Source organism: Lutra lutra, chromosome 9, assembly GCF_902655055.1.
Source record: "Lutra lutra chromosome 9, mLutLut1.2, whole genome shotgun sequence".
Classification (NCBI taxonomy): Eukaryota; Metazoa; Chordata; class Mammalia; order Carnivora; family Mustelidae; genus Lutra; species Lutra lutra.
Window position 1 is genome coordinate 87,609,377 of NC_062286.1, and position 20,475 is coordinate 87,629,851.

Here is a 20,475-nt window from a genome sequence, read left to right on the forward strand (position 1 = left end):
GGGAAAAACACAAGCTGCAGAAGCCAACTCACGAGAGATTTTAAAACGCCCGTACAAACCTCAGCTAGCAGCTACCTCTGAGGAAGAAAGACCGAGATTTGGAGGAGTGGGAGGGACAGAGAACACTCGCATCGTTGCTCAAAAATGTCCTTTCTTATAAAGAAAAGATCCAAAATAGTAGGGCAGAATATTAATAAATACTAAATCCGAGTATATAAACTCCCTTCTTATGTATTCTCTGTGTTTTTAAAAGATTTTATTTATCTGAGAGAGAGCCAGAGCAAGAGAGAGAGAAAGAGAGGGGAGCGAGCATGTGCAGGGATGGGGAGGGGCAGTTGGAGAGAGAGAGGCAGAAAATCTCCAGCAGACTCCACACCCAGTGCAGAGCCCAAAACAGGGCTTGGTCTCACGACCCTGAGATCATGACCTGAGCTGCAACCAAGGGTTGGATGCTTAAGCAGCTGAGCCACCCAGGTGTGCCTGTATTCTCTCTCTCTCTCTGAACGGATTTAAACATAGCAATTTTACACGTAATAAATGTTGAAAAATAGACGTTGTTATAAGACTTGTAAAAATAAGAGAAATCATTAACTGTGTTTATATTTACATTTCTATTTCCTAATCTCTTTGGCTAATAATTCCTGCTTAATCTCTTCGCACAAAATATAAATCTAACATTTAGATTTTACACTGGATTCCAGCTTGGTTAAGACTCTCATGTGACACCATCATCAATCCAGAAAAGAATAACTTACAGCTAGAGTGATTTATGAAAGCACAGAAAAGCACTGAGATTCTAGCCCTCACTCTTTCCACATACGTGATTTGGGGCAAGTTACTTTACCTTTTGGATTCTCAGCTTCATCATATGAAGCTGAAAATAATCCCAACTTTAACAGGTTGATACAGAATAATATATTTTAATGAGAAAATGCTAACAAAGTCTCTATTGTTGCTACCATTAAGTAGTATCTAAAAATAGCTATTCCATGTGGCCCCAGGCTCTGTGTTAAGCACTGATGGGTGCCATCTTACTGTCTCTGAGTCCTATGTTGATTAAGTTGAGGGACATCTCCAGAACGACATCTCTGATCTCTGCTTCCCCTCTTGATTTTCCCACATAGAAGGAGTTCTCAGTCTACTGAGAAATAAGGATCATGGTATGAATCTCTGTAGGTCAAATTGAGTTGGCCTTAAGTCTAGATTTGGTAGTTGTGGGAAGAAAGGTGGGGGATTGATAATCCAAAGTATTCTCGACACCAATGTCACAAATTAAGCATGGCTCTCAGTAATGCCCGTAATAATTTAACCTCCAATCTGTCTGGCATTCATGATATCTTCTAAAGCACGGAACAGTTATAATTTCAGTATGTCTCAAAACCTATGACCTGGGAGCGACGGTGAATCCCATTATATGGATGAGAGATATGAATCACATTGAAGTTACTTAAAAGTCCCACTGTTAGCATGTGTTGGAGCCAGGATAGTACCTGGTTAAATTGTAGGCCGTCCAAATGAGGACATGAGGATAATGGTTGTTCTCCTTACCTGACAGAGTTGTAGAAAATACCCAAGAAAAATGCGTTAGTAGGAACCTTAAAATTAGATGTCCTACAAATTCATTCAGTTTTCATGATATAATTATGAATATATAGATTCCATTATTTTTTAAAAGATTTGTCAGAGAGAGAGAGGGAGAGAGAGGGAGCGAGCAAGCACAGGCAGAGTGGCAGGCAGAGGCAGAGGGAAAAGCAGGTTCCCTGCCAAGCAAAGAGACTGATGTGGGACTAGATCCCAAGATGCTGGGATCATGACCTGAGCTTAAGGCAGCCGCTTAACCAACTGAGCCACCCAGGCATCCCTATAGATTCCATTATTCCATCAAAGTTATCTTAGATGATTTTTTTGTCCCATAAAATTATGTAAATCAAAAAGATGATCCCATTATATATATTAAAAAAAAAAAAATCACCCTGCCAGGGAAAATTGTCGATGGTGACTATTTTTCTGAGCAAGTGAAAATGGCAGTAGTTTGCTTTGTAAGGCTAATTAGTGGCTTTACTAATGCAGCCTAAACACTGTTGAAATTTGGTTTTAAGAATGGAACTTTTAAAAACGTTATTAAGAGAAAGTGCCAAATTGTTAGTACCCAAACACCAAGTTTCTAACGATGGGATGCAATTTCCACCAGAGTAAGAGGATAAGGCAGACTGTCTTCAAAATGCATGAACTTTTATATTAAAACACATACACGCACCCATTATGGAGTCAAATACAAAACCAACTTGAAGATTTAATAGAAAACATGAGACTTCTAAGAAATTTCTCGGTGCGGAGCTTTCAACACTGTCCTCTGAACTTCTGAAGCTTGACTGTCCTTTGCCCTTAAAGGTAAGGTCTGAGCAGCTGGGATGAGATGGGCATGTAAGGGCCCCAGCGCCCTGAAGACTAACCTAGGAAAAGTTCAAATGTTTCCTCTCTAGTACGCTTCTCTAGTTGCATTTTTTTAAGTCTGTAGAAAATGTCCATATTGTGAAATAATTTCTGAGGTTTCTAATTCTGAGGTTTGGCTCACCCTTAGAATATGCTCGAAGAGCCAGAACTCCCCAGTCACGACCACTAAGTCACGGTTCCCCTGCGAACAGCAGCACAGACGCGTTCTGTACCTGTGAGCCTGGGCACGTAGGCACACAACCCTGGTCTTCCATCACTGCACTCATTCATACATTCCACAGATAACTGAGCATCTACTACATTCTACTGTGTCTACCATGCGGAGCAAATCAAATATTGCCTGACCCCCATCGAGCTTACCATATGGGAAGGACAAAAATCAGGTATACCAGTCTTGTACGACGTTGTGCAGTCTCAACTGGATTTTTTTTTTTAACCACATTCCCTTTCACCCCATGACCTTCCTCCATTCACCAAGATACACAGAAGACCTCCCATATCTAAAGGAAAATCGTTGCAAAGGAAATAGAGGCGGTGATGTCAATTCTTGCCTTTAAAGTTCAAAAACCTGGGGTACCGGGGTGGCTCAGTCAGTTAAGCCTGTTGATTTAGGCTCAGGTCATGATCTCAGGGTCGTGAGGTCGAGCCCCACCCGCGTCCGGCTCTGCACTGGGCATGGACCCTGCTTAAGCTTCTGTCTGTCCCTCTGCCCCTTCCCGTGCTCTCTCTCTAAAATAAATAATTAATAATAAATAAGTAAATAAATAAAATATAAAGTTCCAAAGCTGTATTTCAAGGGGTGGGAAGAGCAGGACAAAAACTGGGAAAAATACTTGCTGACCCAGATTTTTCTTGCCCAAAGGGAGATTGAAAAGATCTCCTGGCTGATGGAAAAGGAGAGTGGGAACTGAAACAGAGCAAATGGCCACTGGCCAGGGCCTCTGAAGATGGTTCCAATGTTAATGCTAAGAGGAAGAAGACAGCAGAACTCAAGGTTAGTTTGTAGAAGAGATCTTCCTGCACTCTTACCTCCAACCTCAGGCTGTGGAGGAAGCACAGGGATGGCTGTGTGAACCTGAGTTTTCTGTACCCAGAATGGCAGGAAAAAACAACCACTGTGGCCCCCAAGTAAATCCACAGACAGAGGGGACATGCAGTGTGGGCAGGGGGACAGTAGAGAGCACCGTCCTGTAATGTACAGGCAGAAGGCCAGGCAGCTAATTCAATGCCCAGTCCAAAATGCATGAACCTGGATGCTAAGGACTAGATGGTTTCCCTGAGGTCAGGAAGCTAAGTTGGGGGGGGGAGGGCCCTAAATTAAGAACCCTCGTTAATGTCAACTTTGGTTAATTTAATTAACTAGAAAAGGTTAGCTAAATTGGCAGATTTTTCCAACGCTGAGTGGTATAAGGTCTCAAAATACAGCTTAAGTTGAATTGAGATAAGTTGCATTTCTGGAACACTTCTGGATGTGGACTGTGAATAGATACCTGCTACGTAAGCTAGAAGCATGCTACATTTTCTCCCTCCCAATGCTGCCCACATTTATATCCATCATGTTGACGTCTCTGAACTGCAAACCCATAAAACCAACTACTTGTGTGACAGCTCCCCTTAAGTTTTCCTAGCAATCTCAAACTTCACGGGTCCAAAGCAAACACTCGTTACTCTCTTTTCATCCCTTAGCCTTTCTCCATCCAGTAAATGGCGGGCCTTTACCCAGGTGCCTGGGTCAAAGAATTTGGTGTTATTTTTGCTGCTTCTTTCTACTTAAACCTACACCCAGTTCCAACCACCAGCCCTAATCTGACATAGACAGCCATAACCCTAAAACATACCTACACTCGTGCAAGCAGTTGCCTTCCCTACTGCCCCAAAGTGGTCCAAGCCACCTGTCACCAGCACCAGTGCAACGACCCTGGGACCCGTCTCCCTGCTTCCATCCTGCCTGTTCTCTGTGGATGCTCCAGGAGGCTGAGTGAAACTCTTTGAGGGGGAATTAATTCCCACAGACTCGCTGGGTCCTTGTCATTTTCTCTTCCCTTTCCCTCATGTACCTGGTGTGTCCCCACTTATCTCGTTACCTCATTTCCTACCACTGGTCCCTCGCCTTCCTCCTTCCCTGTGGTCCCTGGGACATCCTGTTCACTCAGCTCCCACCTGCTGTAGGGCCTGTGTCCAGGCCCTTCCTGCTGCCTGGGACCATCCTCTAGAATCTGACTGTTGTCCTCCTGGCTTTATTAAAGTCTCAGCTCTATTCAGAAGGGCTTTCCCTGCAAAACTCCCTTGATTTCACTCAGCTGCCTTTATCTTCACTTCTGGTACAGCTCACTGCTTGATATATTGTATGTTTAGTGCTTTTCTTCTCCAACAGCCCCTAAGCTCCAGGAGGAGGACCCATCTTTCCTCAGTCCCTAGATAGTGCCTGGCACATAGTCAGGGCTTGGCCATTCCAGGAAAGAGGTGGGGAAGGAATTGAGGGACTGTAAGACACAAGACTTTGGGGCATAGTTTAGGCTGGGGAGACTGGGCAGGTCATGTGGAGGCAGGGACATTTAAGCTGAGAACAAACGGATGGTGAGAAGTTACATACTAGGGGGCTGGGCGCCTTTCAAGAGGAGGGACAGGAGCTGGGAGCGATAAGGCAGGTGGGAATTTGCACGTCTGTACTGTAATTTGGCTGAGTGCATAAATGTACAATAGATCCTCTTTACAAAGATCAAACCACTTGTTACTTAATCTGCAAACACACCGCGAGACGGAAACGCTGGCTTCTATAAAATATACTATCCAGAACTTGTGAGAAACACTATAATTTTAATGTCTTTATCACACATAATGACATAAATAAAAAGCAGTGGGTTTCAGCCTCCCCATGAGAGCTCCGTAAAAACCTTCTTTCACAGACAGTTTTAGCTGAGACTCAACCACGTGCAGTTGGATATGGATTCTGGAAGTTTATTTCGTGACGGATGGAACTAGGTAGGAAGAAGAGAGAAACATGAAAATAATAATAGGCCCACATCCACCCAGCCTTGAGGGATCGCACAAAACTTTCGCAGGGCCTCATTAGGACCACTAATGAGGAAACACTGCCAATGCTGGAAACTCAGACCTGCCCTGGAGAGGGGCCAGGTCCCACTCCTGAAATGTCAGGGACAGTAAAGGAAGGAGGGATGGAAGGGAGAATCCAGAGTCATGGTGGAATCGTGAGAACATGAACTTAAAGCGACCAGGATGACACAGGACCACAGTGCATCAAAGCTGATGAAGGAGGCTATCTGAAGACTGTGTGTCTCTGGGTTGACACCATGAATCATAAATCATTCTGATGAATTCTAGAGCCCAATATCTATGCTAACCAGTGCCCTGTTATCTAACCCCCCCATCCTCCCCAGCCTCTTTTCCTTCCGGCTCTAATTCTTCTCTGGTCTGCAAAAAGCCCTTTTATCTAATTTGTAAATAAGCCATGGCATGGTGGCTGCTCACCTGCCCTTGGTGGGGACACACACACACACACATGCACACGCGCACACACACACACACACACACACACACAATGCATGTGGTAAGCCTTTATTGTATGTTCAGACACTGTGTTATGTGGTAGACATTAAAAGAACAACGAAACTCAGTCTTCTCCTTCGTGATTCTATAATTTAATGGAAATAACTACTAAAGTTGTCTTCAGGGTACCTGTGTTAGCCAAGAGCATTTCACCATTAAAGAGAATTTACGTTTGCTTATTTTATTTCTTACTCTTATGAAAATATACAAACAGTACTACACTTAGGGTGTCTGTATCTAATTTCCATGCTGAGGAAATGAAAGCTCCGTAACAGGGAAAAAAAAAAAAAGAAAGAAAGACTGATCCAACAGTTATTCACTCAACAAACATCTCTTGTGAGGTACACATTCAGACATGAAGTTATTAGCGACCGTACCATATATTCCACGAGGCTTAAATAAGATGCTCACACCAGGGCACCACAGCAATAAAACCGTATGGATCTTTATGTTTTCCTTCACTCCACTGTGCATTTGCTCATTTTATCTCTGCTCTTGGCAAGATTTAAATAAAGGCTTTTTTTTTTCTTTTGCTCTACAAATGTTTGCAGCAACTATATTCCACTGACTTAACAGCATTAACTACAGTACAAATATACGCTCTTCACATTGCTTTGGAAAAAGGAAAATGTTTATGATCTCTGTCACAGAAACACTGAATTCATCAGTCTAAAATTTATTTAAAATGTCAGATGTGTTCGATAAAAATCTATAGCAGGAATTCATTTTCTGAACAGTGTGGAGTGATTACTTTGATTTAAAAAGAAAAGAATATACCCTAAAGTAAGATCTGGGTCTCTCAGAATGTGAAGTTCAGGTCAAGCCATGTGGGCGACGGTGGGTCTACATCGCATCGTGTGCTACAAAAGCATTTGTGACCTGGTTGCCCCTCTCATTTTAGTAAGAATCACAGTCCCGATTCTGTAAGCGAATGAAATATCAGCTCTCTGTAGAAACATCGGAGAGGCATGTGCCAAAGAGTATAATTTCACCCTGCTTTATGGCGCAGGCTTTAAAAAGAGGCAGGACATATAAGAAAACTGCATTTCTAGATGGAGACAGGGCAGTCAAGAAAAGTGATTGCATGTTAGAGTAAACAAATAATTGAGCTATTCTAAGCCTAATTAATGTGACACATAAAATGCATTTCTGTTTTCCCCCAACTGCACAATAAGCGACTACAATAATAGAATCATGAGTTCATAGCTCACCATGTCAATGTTATTAGTCTTGGAAAAGCCAAAGAACATGAAATCAGTGGTGACATTTCCTCGCTCCATGCTGGAGACTCGAGAGCTTTCATAAGAACTGGGACAGACCTTACAAAGATGCCAACTTTCTCTTTTCACCAACGAGGAACTCATGGTGTGGGGAAATGAAGTACATTGTGTTGCCAAGCTAGCTGGAGGCAGACTACTCACAATACATTCCTTCATCTAATGATACTGACTAGATCGGAACACGGATTTTACTTCTAGAACATTTTAAAGTTTACAGCCAAACAGAATGCTGCAGAAATTGGGAATGAGGAATCTGGAGAATAAAATGACTACATTGTAAATGTCTGTGGAATTGTTCCAATGGAGTCCAAAATACTCTGGAGAGCACAGGTGGTCCCCCGTTAAAGGCACGTTTCTGAGGCGGGCTGCAGAGCGGGTCGCCACAAGGTCACCCTTGGGCCCCCAACGGGCTCTGTGCTCCTGAGGGAGATACACTGGCAAGGCCCACGAAGTCTGGGTCCTCAGTTTGCTGATGGTGGGACTCCGCAGTGCTCGATTAACCTCTGCCATTCTCACTTCTCAAAACTCTATTCCAAAAAGAGCAATCAACTGCTCTGAACACCTCATAGGGTAAATGTGGGGATAGACAGAGACCGGGTGTGAGAGCAACAGGAAGCTAGGAGAGCTGTTATCATCATCACGTCTGTGAGCTTTCTTCCTGGTGGGGACAGCACAGGAACTACAGAACAAATGCCTGGGGCAGCCTCGGAGTCTCTAGGGCTGTGTGTTACAGAGGAAACTTCCCAGGTTCCACTGCTGACCTGCTGAACCAAAATCAGCTGGCAGGGCTTTGGAGCTGGCATTGTAGATGCGTCCCCTGAGGCCACTCACCCTTGCCCTTGGCGGTGCCAGGGATGCAGTGAGTGGGCATTGGGCGGTGAGTGAGCAGAAGCTGGAGAGACTGGGAAGGGCAGGTGCTGCATTCCAGGGGTGCTGCAGGAGGCAGTTTGGTAGAAATTCTCTGGGTTCCTTGCAGAGGCTGGTCTGACCATAATCTCCTAATCCTGTCACACCGAACAAAGCCAACCTACATGACACGTTAGACCCAGGGGTCACACGCACTCATCTACATGTGTTTGAAGAGCCTCACCTTTTCAGAACCAGCTTTGGCCTCCCTCTCTGACATTCCCTCATTCCCTGCGCTGCCCCAGGATTTTGTACATATCCATTCCTCCCTCGGGCAGAACCTCTTCATGTATCTGTAAAGAACTTCTCAAACTCAACACCCAAAAAACAAATAATCAAGTCAAAAAATGGGCAGAAGACATGAACAGACACTTCTCCAAAGACATACAAATGGCTAACTGACTCATGGAAAAAATGTTCATCATCATTAGCCATCAGGGAAATTCAAATCAAAACTACACTGAGGTACCACTTTACACCAGTTAGAATGGACAAAATTAACAAGACAGGAAATAACAAATGTTGGAGAGGATGTGGAGAAAGGGGAATCCTCTCACACTGTTGGTGGGAATGCAAGGTGGTTCAGTCACTTTGGAAAACAGGGTGGAGGTTCCTCAAAAAGTTAAAAATAGAGTTACCCTCTGACCCAGTAATTGCACCACTGGGTATTTACCCCAAAGATACAGATGTAGTGAAAAGAAGGGTCATGTATACCCCAATGTTCACAGCAGCAATGTCCACAACAGCCAAACTGTGGAAAGAGCAGAGATGGCGTTCAACAGATGGACAGATAAAAAAGATATGGTCCATATATACAATGGAATATTACTCAGCCATCAGAAAGGATGAATACCCAACTTTTTTTTTTTTTAAAGATTTTATTTATTTATTTGACAGAGAGAAATCACAAGCAGGCAGAGAGGCAGGCAGAGAGAGAGGAGGAAGCAGGCTCCCTGCTGAGCAGAAAGCCCAATGCGGGGCTCGAACCCAGGACCTGGGATCATGACCTGAGCCGAAGGCAGCGGCTTAACCCACTGAGCCACCCAGGCGCCCCAATACCCAACTTTTGTATCAACATGGATGGGACTGGAGGAGATCATGCTGAGTGAAATAAGTCAAACAGAGAAAGACAATTATCATATGGTTTCACTTACTTGTAGAACATAAGGAATAGCATGGAGAACATTAGGAGAAGGAAGGGAAAAATGAAGGGGGGTAAATCGGAGGGGGAGATGAACCATGAGGGACTGTGGGCTCTGAGAAACAAACGGAAGGTTTTAGAGGGGAGAGGGGTGGGGGAATGGGCTGGATCAGTGATGGGTATTAAGGAGTGACGTATTGCAGGGAGCACTGGGTGTTATATGCAAACAATGATCTTGGAAAAGTACGTCAAAAACCAATGCCGTATGGTATGGTGACTAACATAACATTTAAAAAAAAAAAAGAGCCTTATCGTGACCAATGGGTGGCACATACCTGACTTTAACGCTTGATGTGCACACGAATGAACAAAGAAAAAAATATGGATTCATTACAGTTACAAAAATATTACCATATAATTAGCAACACTGTTTCCTTTTACAAAAGGCATTTGGAATTTCCATTCTATAGGGAAAAGATAATGAACTGAATTACAGACACCTACATTCAAATACTTTTCCAGTATGTTTCTTCCGTTATTAACCATATCAACGTGGGTTAAGTTATTAAACCCCGGACCAGTTTCTTCAATTGCAAGACTGAGGTAACATCATATAGCTTAGCCAGCCTTTAGGAGGATTTTTATTGACCTCTATATGAAAGTCAATTAATGTACTGCCGGGCACGGGTGATTCAAGAATGATCATCCCTTCCCTTTTTCCTTTTGCACACTTTCTAATTGGTTCGGCAGTGGTCTATAGTAGCCTACAGAGCTTGTAACAAATTTCCGAAAGAAACTTCTATGCCAATTTCATTCCTACTTAGTAATGTGCCAATAAATGTCTAACAATTGGCTCTTGGGAAAGAGAAGTGGGAAGTGGACAGCAGGTTTTCGGCAACTGCCCATTTCCTTGGTGGACATACTTCCGCCGTGGCCAGTTTTAAACTACTAAGGTGATATCAACGAACACAGAGCTGGGAAGAGATGCACAGTAGCTCATCATGGGCTAGTATGGGCACCATCCAGATACAGCAGATGTAAACAACTTCGAGAGCAGAGGTGATAGGAAACTGAAATAATTAGGAAACGATGAGTGTTGAGAACGGACTAGTTTTGTTTTCAATGTAGTTTACAAATTGGCTCACAATGGGGTGTCCGGGGGGCTCAGTGGGTTAAAGCCTCTGCCTTCAGCTCAGGTCATGATGTCAGGGTCCTGGGATCGAGCCCCGCATTGGGCTCTCTGCTCAGTGGGGAGCCTGTTTCCCTTCCTCTCTCTCCGCCTGCCTCTTTGCCTGCTTGTGATCTCTGCCAAATAAATAAATAAAATCTTTACCAAAAAAAAAAAAATTGGCTCACAAAATTCCCGAATATTCAGGAACCAGCTCTCATACACTGTATCTTACCTCATCAAGAAAAAGCGGACTCTGGGGGTATTAATTCCTGGGCACTAGGTTTTTCAGATTATAGAAAGGGCTTTATTTAATTAATTTATTTTTAATGATTTATTTATTTATTTATTTGAGAGAGAGCATGCGTGTGCATGCGTGGTAGGGGAGGGGCAGCAGGAGAGAGAGAGGGAAAGAGAGAGAATCTCCAGCAGACAGACTCCCCGCTGAGTGGGGAGCCAGCAACAGGGCTTGATGTTGGGATCTTGAGATAGAATCAAGTCGGATACATAACTCACTGGCCCACTCAGGACCCCCTAGAAGGCTTAATTATGCAGGACCCTTCAAAGAGATGTGGCAAGGGTATGCTTAGAGTTTCAAGGGTGACATATGGCTACAGAACAGTGCATGTCTGTATGGGGCTGATACCGTGCCCAGTGCATGAGTTCCGCTGGACAAGCCTGTCAAGAAGGAAAGTTGACAGTGTCCTGTGCACGGCCAGCACCCGGCCAGAATGTTGGTAATAACAAAACGGCTTTATTATCACTCTTCTTTCCATCATGTCCTTATTATACACATTTGCAAGTCTTTGTTTTTACCTTCCATCTCTTCTGTTTAAGACACCGCACCACGATGTGACAAGTTTTAGTATCCGTGTCGGACGTCTGACACTCACTTTACCCAGGACAAAGCGAAGGCTCAAAGAAAGGAAGCAAGCTGCCCACAGGGACAGAGGTGTGGAGCTGGAAGCCGTGTTTCATGGTTTTATAAAACCACTTTGCTCTTCAAAGCCCTCAAGGCACATTTTATTTTCTTAGGCATCTGTACAGACACTGAATCATTTCAACAGAGATAATAAAATGTATTTGTGACTTATAATTTTTTCCCACCTGCTCAATTCTAGAAGTGGTGTTTCATGACTCCAGCTTGCCTCCACACTAGCTTATCTTTCCAACAACAGAACTGTCTTGTTTGAAGATGGGCGCGGTGGTGCAAAGTGGCTTAAGAACGAGCTTTTAGTAAAGGCATACTAAGCACCAAGTGTGGTACTTCATAAACACTGAAACATAAATACAGCCTATGAGTTGGGTCATATTATTGCTTGATTTTATCATGAGAAATAGGTTCCTTGAGGTGAAAAATCCATTCGATGTCAGCCACCAGGGCCAGGCTCCCGGGAGTGTGACTAGTACCATGCGATAGGTCCCCACGTTCCGAAGGACCGGGTCTGCATTCACATTCTTCTGCCACGATCTTAAAGTTCTTAATAATAAATTTGTCTTTTGAGTCTGTGTATTTCAAGTAAAAACTGATGGGAACATGGGACAATAGGACAACAGGAGCATGTGTGTGAGCAGAGCAGGTAGGTATAAAATGCGTGTAATACGTGCCTTCCCATGCCACTCACACACAGCATGCGTGATGCCCCGTGAGCCCACGATGCACAGGAGTTTAGTGCAACTCACAGTGAGGACACGGTAAGCGTGTTACCTCTGTGACTAAGCAGAAGAATCAGGCAGCCCCAAGCGGCCATGCTTTGCTAGAGCCAGAACTGGTTTCAGAAGCAAAAACAAGAAACACAGTGGACCAAGGGCCCTATCATGTCCTTTCTTATTTCCTTGGGTGAGCCAGCTACCTATGCTAAAAATGATGGGTATAGAAAAGCCCTTCCTTCCTTGCTGGAAAGCTGAAGTTGGTAGAATGGATGTGGGTCACGAGGTGAAATGAAAACAGTTCAGTTCGTTCTGAGCTTTGTTTCCATTGTTCTGGTAAGAACGAAACATGTAAGCATGTGTCACCAAGGACTGTACCTTATGTGATCTTGGCGATTCTGCACGGGTGCTGAATGCTCTCACACTTGCATTTAAGACTGGTTTTGTGCAACAGAAAGATGAATGGTAAAATTTGTGCTGATCACTACATTTTAATTTTTCTTTACTTAGAAGATTAGAAACAGGGGCGCCTGGGTGGCTCGGTGGTTCTCTGCCTTTGGCTCAGGTCGTGATCTCGGGGTCCTGGGATTGAGCCCCACATTGGGCTGTCTGCTTGCAGGGAGCCTGCTTCCCCCTCTCTCTCTGCCTGCTTCTCTGCCTACTTGTGATCTCTCTCTCTCTCTGTCAAATAAATAAATAAAATCTTAAAAAAAAAAAGATTAGAAACACCATGACAAGTCAAGACAGAGGAAACAAAGGGAAGGAAAGGAAAAAGTGTTTTGTTTTGATGCTGTTAAGGGCATTTGCCGCTGCCCCGCAGCCACATTTAAATTTCACATGGAGTCCCTCAGCCAGCTGTGGGGGTCACGTAGTGTGTACGATGTGGCAGGTCGAGATCTGAACCTGGGCTGACTCCAGAGCTCTGCGCTTTGATAGCGTCTCAGTCAGCCTCTCATTAAAAGCAACAGGGTTCCCAGTTTCAGAATATTTTTGTCATTATTCCATTGGTAGCAATCTGGACATCTGACAATTGATTGTTTATTCCCTTTGGCTTTTCCTTTTTTTCTTCTTGTTTTCTCTCAATCGTTTAGGCTGTATTTTCTCTATTCACTGGACAAGTATTCACTCTAAGCCAGGAACACGTAACTGTTATCCAACAGAGTCTCCACAAAGCGTACAGTTTTAGAGACGAAGAGGGCAAAGTCATTTCTAAGAACCTTAATAAAAACAAATAAATGAGGAGTTTTATGTAACTTCAAAGTCCTTCTGCTTCTTTTCCCCAGTACTTAATTACCTCCATAACCAGAGGCTGCATTTTATGGCAGGTGCAATCCTTTAGGGGACTGGGCTGGTTAGGAAGGAGGAGGGACTGAAATGAGCACTTGGCTACTGAATAGGCATTCTAATGCAGAGACAGCATGTTGGGTTGAACACCAAATGTGGATGAGAAGCAGCAGACTAAAATTGTGTGTGCCCAAGTCCCACAGTGAACTCAAAAGTCAGGGAATTTCCACCCCAGGATCTTAAGACCCCCCCCCTCCAAAACCACTTACTGGATTTAAGTTCCCTCAGCCAAAACCTACTTCAAAGAATAAGGTATTATAGAAGAAGGAAATGCAATAGCAAAACCACCACCACCACAACAAAAACCCCCAAACCTTCATGAAGGCTCATTAAGCAAATGCCAAAAAAATTTGCTAGACCTGCAGTAAGCCCATGGCCTTTGACTATGGTGTTGTGGTTCTACTAATAACAGCCACAGGTGATGCCTTTGAGTCCAGGACAGATGTGCATACCATTTGTCAAAAAAGACCCAGATGATTTACTCTTATTTTACAAGGGAAGAAACTTAAGAACAAGAAGCAGAAGAACCCACAGACCTAAACCCAAAATGCAAAACTATAAAATGCCTAAAAGATAACACAGAAAACCATGATGACCTTGGGGATGGAAAGGACTTGGTAAATACAACATGGAAGGCACAATCTAAAAAAGGAAGAGCTGATAAGCTGAACTTCATTAAAACAAACAGCTACTGCTCCCTGAAAGACAATCGCAAGAGGATGAGAAGACAAGCCACAGACTGCGAGGAAATATTTGCAAAAGTCATACTTGATGAAGGACTGTGATCAAAATTAGACAAAGAATTCTTCAAACTCAGTGGTAAGAAAGTAAACCACCTGATTAAAAGATGAGTGAACAACCTCAACAGACAACTCATCAAGGAAGATATACAGATGCCAAGTAAGTGTATGCAAAGATGCTCCAAGCCCTCAGTCCTCACGGACACGCAAGTTAAAACCACCGCGAGATACCCATAAACAACCTATCAGAACTGCTGGAACACTGACATCTCCGAGGGTGAGGAGCAACATGAGCTCTCCTTCATCGCTGGCAGAAATGCAAAAGCTGGACAGCCACCTTGGAAGACAGTTTGTACGTTTCTTTGAAAACTAAACATACTCTTCCCATATACTCCGGAAATCATGTCCCTTGGTATTTATTGGAAGGAACTGAAAACTCACGTCCACGCAAAAACCCGCACAGGAATGTTTATAGCAGTTTCTATCACAACTGCCCAAACTCGGGAGCCACCAAGTTGTCCCTCATTGGCTAAATGGATGAATAATCCATTGGATAATATGGACAGATAAACTGTGGTAACCAGACAAAGGACTGTTATTCAGCACTAAAAAGAAAGGAACTCTCAAGGCATAGAAGGACAGGGAGTAATCTTCAATGCTCTAACTACTAATGAAAGAAGCCAGTCTGAAATGGTTACAAACTGTATGATTCCAATGATACGACATTCTGGAAAAGGCAAAACTATAGAAACAGTAGATCAGTGGTTGTGCGAGTTGGGGGAGGATATTTAAGGCAGAACAAGTACTCTGTGTGGTCCTCCAACAGTGAGTTCACAGGAACACACATTTGTCCAAACCCCCGGAAGGTACAACCCCAGGAGTGCACCCCAATGTGAACCACAGATTTGGGGTGACAGTGATATGCCAGTGTGGGTTGACCAACTGTGGGGGCTGCTGGTGGGGAAGGTTGTGCACCTGCAGGGGTAGGGGGCGGGTGGGGGGAATCTGTATGTTCTATAAACCTAAACTGCTCTGGAGGTCTAAAGGTCAAAAATGTAGAAATAAAAGAAAAGAGGAATAACTCCTACAACCCCTCTCACCCACTGTCCTCCCACCCACCCACCCCAGCACCAGTGAAGTGGAGGTCCTGGAATCTGAGGCTTGGTCAGTTGAGTTCAGGCCGAATCTCTCTCCTCAGGCCGCTCTCTACGGTTTACAAAGCACTTTCGCACAGTGCGTAAAACGTAACTCAGCACCATATGGGTTTTGGATTAAATGTCCAATTCTGACCTCAGTTACACCGAAAATAAACTTTTCACAGGTCATAAATTTTTAGAACCTGCCACAATAAACGAAATATCTGTGTACAAGTCCCAGAGCAATGATAACTGTCCCAAAAACCTCCAGCCGTGGTTCAGTAGTGCTTGCTGTTAATGTGCAAGTCCTGAAATCACGTGCCCCACAAAGAGATGGGAGACCAGAAGCTGAGGAGAGGTGGGGAGAGAATCCCACAGGCAAAAAAATTATTGATCTATCATCAGTGTGGAGGTGGGGCTTGAGAGACAATCAGAATAAGCCAACGAGTTTCCGTTTTTAAGAAGGAAATTTCTAACCTCAGAATGTACCTTTCTTCTATAAATTTCAGTCCCCATTTGTGTTCATTATGGCTGAAGAGCATGAATTAGGGAGTGCAAAAGAAAAAAAAAATTAAATACATTGTTCGTGGAAGGAATGCCGTCACATTCCATCTCGGGTCTGTAGTGAGATAAAAAGTGGATGGTGGGTGATCCATTGGTAGAGGGCAACAAGGCCGTGTCTAGCATGACGGAAACTTTGTTTATACAACACCTGTCTAGAAGGAACTGGCTAGCCCCTGTGACACAAAGGTAAGTGAGAAAAACCCCCGCATTTAAGAATTTTCGGGGTGGGGGGTGTGTGTGAAGGTGTGTGGGTGGTAACCAGAAGCCCAGGATGACAGCCACCGCAGGAGACGCAGGAGACCCGAAGCAGCTGAGAAAGCCTGGGGGAGGGAATCCTGCCTCAGGGGACATCAGGGACTGCAAAGGCTCCTCTTTGGCAGGCAGGTGCGACCCCTGAGGAAGGGAGAGTACAATTTGGATCTCTGGAAGCTCCCCTCCTGTACAGAACCTACCCGGGGGAGGGAGTCGTGCCTCAGGGGACATCAGGGACTGCAAAGGCTCCTCTGGGGCAGGCAGGTGCGGCCCCTGAGGGAGGGAGAGTACAGTCTGGATCTCTGGAAGCTCCCCTCCTGTACAGAACCTACCTCTTCTACTCAAATATTCCAGGAAATACCAACCCCAGACAACTTTGTTAATTTCCTTCCACAGACAGAAAACATATTTCGTCTCATTTCTTCACCTTGTCCTCCAGAAACCCCCAAATAGCAGTTGCCCTTTGAACTCAAGGATAACCTTGAAGCCTGCCCGAGAAGGGGGGCTTGGAGGGACCCTTTTCCTGCCTGTTTCCTGGGTTAGGGAGGGGAGAGGCTGAGAGGTGACACCGTGCTGACACCGTGCAGAAACCCCTCCCGCTGCCTCCCTTCTCTGGACAGGAGTGGGGTCTTCAAAGCTGTCAGTCAGACCCTTTCAGAACACTCAAGAACCCTGGGGAAGGAAGAAAGGATTTGTTTGCTTTTAAGCCCTTCTCATTAACTGATAGCTGAGGCCGCCCTTGGAGTCCAGCCAGGCAGGGGTCCAGCCATGCAAGGATGCAGGGCTGAAGCCCCCTCTCCCAGCTCCATAGGGGTCCCGGCTCCCCCTCACACCTGTGCCTCACACCTTCCTGAGTAATGGCAGGACTGAACAGAGGGCCCAGCTACTTGTGAAGGCCCTCATCGGGCTGACCTCTGTGTCCAGTCACGTTCCACGTCACCTGCTGCAGATAATGTGATGCATCCCTGGGGACTGCTAGGGACCCATCCGCAGGATGGCCAGAGGGGAACGTGGGGAGAGCCAGGTCTGTGTGGCAGTCACCCAGGGGATCCCTGTACTCAGCCACTGCTCGGACCAGGAATCCTCCTGATCACTGCATGGTCACATCTCCACCTTTCCCTTGGCAGAGAGAGCTGGAGGCCTTAATGAGATCCCCCTGCTAGATGCTAGTCTTCCCTTCCTGGGAGAAGGCTTTCAAAAAAAAAATAATAATAATTAAAAAAATAATAAAGACCATTATTTTGGTGTGCAAATGGAATGTTTAATAGTAATTCCCTAAGAGAGCCTGAAAAGTTGAAATTTTGAATTACTTCAGATCTGCATGAAATGAAAGCATGGTGAATGCAATACTTCTTATTAGATTCATATTATGAAAACTGGCGATTTCTAGAAAGCCAACAAAACTGTGTTTACTTTGAGGCTTTCTGCCAGACGGTAAACCCTATCAGGGAGTCTAAAGCAGCTGGGGGGAAAAAAAAAAAAAAAAGAAAGAAAAGAAAAGAAAAAAAAAAGAAAACCAAACTAATAAATAAGCAAAACACCACCAAACTCATCACTGAAGGCACAGGCCATGTTCACCGCCTCCCCCAAAATCCTGGGATCCATTTGAAAAGAGTTCCAATATCCAGTGATGATGAGGGTTCAACAAAAGTTGGTGGGTTGGTTTTACAGCAGGGGTAGGCCTTCCTGGCTGGCACCAGGAAGTAATAGAGCACAGTAACAGAATTTTCTAACCACATCCAGTTAGCGAAAACCGTGTCCGGGACAACGACATAATTAAAAAGTTCAGGGAAACCCGCTGGCATAGCAGCCTTATTAAGCTGGCATAACACGACTCATAAGGAAAATTAAAAGGGCTTGGGGGTGTGTAGAGATCTAAGGTCATTAAGGAAAAATGAAATAATTTCAACAGATACTTGAATATATTACTTTAAGTAACAGCAATGCCCAGATGCTCTGGGACCTAAACCAGACTATCTACCAGGAGATCGAGTTTTCTTACTTGAACAGCAGCTTCCTTTGCCTGGTGTGTGAACACAGGGACAGATGTGAGTCTGCGCAGATGATGCAGAGATTTACCCACAGCCAAGGGTGGCGATGGGGTCTCCAGAATGAACTGCCACAGTCAGCAGCACCAACAACTGCTAATAGCCAACATCCACGAAGTCATTAAAATCCACTTAACTTGACTATGAAAGTGATTTAAAGCTATTTCCATGGGTGAGAAGAAATCCACGTTAGGTTCTTCTTTCTTTACTCCCAAGTGGTCCCTTGTATCTTAAGCATATGTAAATGGAGCAGGGAAACAGTTTATTCAAATGTCCCATGCATTTTTTTTTTTTAATTCTCTGTGCTTTTGTTATTATGCCTGCAATGTTCTATCTACCACCGAGAACTGCCAAAGGTCCCTAACTTCAACCACTGGTAACATTTCTTTAATTTTAATTCTAGTATGGATTCGGAGTCAGGGAAAGAGTCTCTTTAATTAAATGACTCATCCCAGGCATGCCTAGCTCTAACTCAACATTTTGGGAGACTGCAAACTTTAAAACAAAACTCCCTTACTTAGTGGGGAGAGAAATGCACAGCGCTTGGTACTCAAGAGGACAGGCATCTGGGAAGCTACTGTGAAAATACACTACATTCCACATAAAACTTTAATGACCTTGGCTGCACACTGACCCTCTGTCCTGGGAAGGCACTCCTCAGCCCTGGGGCTGCCTCCCACAGGGAGAGCTGGCAGAACAAGGTCAGGGCCACGCATGTGACAGACGCAAGAAGAACACAGCACAGTGTCTTTCCCAGAATTTCAGCTGAAAGTGTGCGTACCTTTCTACTTGCACTCGGCTGGGCTGATCTCAGGATGAAGGGATTGCGTTTATAATTCCTAATGGATAGCTGAGCAGTACCTTTCCAAGTTTTAATACCTATTCGTGGATGATTCATGGGCAGCCAGAAAATAAGGTAGCACAATAACAAAATGCTGCTGAGCCCATTCACTCCAGACCAACCTTTATTATCACACCAGGTGCTGATAACGTATGTAGTTCTAATTGTTAGAATTTGATACAACATTTATGAATCCTAGACAAAGTGTTTTTATAAAACCTCCCTGGGCAGTTCCTACCCAATTTATTTACTAATCACTTACCAATTATCCGTGTCCCGTACTTCTGAATGCTTTGTTAAAGAGGGGAACAAAGATGCCCAACCACATTTGTAACACTTATGAAAAGAAATGTGAATTTCCAGTTTTCTCTGTGAGATTCACAAGAGGCATAAAAATTAGAAGGTTGAATGGTTTAACTCTCATTTCCTAACATTGGAAGTAAACGTATTTTTTTTCCAGAGTGATTAATAGTAACTCTAAAGATCATGCATGTACAGAACAGTCCACCTGGTCCATGGTTCCTTGTCTTCAGAATGTCCTATTTATAAATGCATGGCTAGAATTGGGGGAGCTATATACATGGAGATTCAGCTTGAAAAAAAAAAAAAAGGCAGAAAAGATCCCAGTTTCTCCCCTTCAGTTTTAGAAATCATGTTTACTAAGAGCAGTCAGTAATCCTTTCAAATCTAGTAATACTTATAGCTCCATTCATTCAGCAAACATTGATCACGCGCCTACTGGGCTCAGTACCTTGAGATGTGCTAAGGAACTGGGGTCAGAGCACCACAGGGCAGCCTGCAAGGACATTACAGTTAAGCAGGGGAGAGAGAAAGGAAAGGTTAATTATAATGTGGGGTAATAAGTACAACAAGGAGAGATGGTGTTGTAGCCCAGGACACCACGCACCATCCGTGCACTCATGTATGCACGTGTGTGACAGGGACAGAGACAGAAAGAGAAAGAGAAAGAAGCAGGTCCATCCTTAGACACAGCCCAAAACAGTCAGAGAGCACTTCGTAGTGGGAAAGCGTAGACCAAAACAGGGGGGCTCAATCCAGAAGCACATGATATTCTAAAAATTCCAGGCTGTGTCCTTTATGCAATGCGGTGGGGGGGGAGGCTGGATTAGGGGGGCAGCACTGGAGCACCTAAGGAGAGGAGAGGAGTCACGTGATCAAGGTTAGGGTTAGAAAAGAAGACTCTGCCCGTATGGACAATGGACGGGGGTTCAGGAGGTGAGCAAGAGGGAATGGAGCCATCTGTAAAATGAATTCCTCTTATAAAATACTCCTTCAGCTAATTTGGGCAGGGTGTCCCTCCATTTTTTTCTGTGGGGAACACGATAAACAATAGAAGCTGACGCCCAAAAAACACTTTGCCCTC

The 20,475-nt window shown here is 44.3% G+C and overlaps 1 protein-coding gene across 3 annotated transcripts in view; it reads right to left on the bottom strand.

Moving 5' to 3' along the window:
* ST6GAL2 (ST6 beta-galactoside alpha-2,6-sialyltransferase 2) overlaps window positions 1-20,475 on the bottom strand; it is a 77,381-nt gene that overhangs the window by 45,183 nt on the left and 11,723 nt on the right. The window lies entirely within an intron of this gene.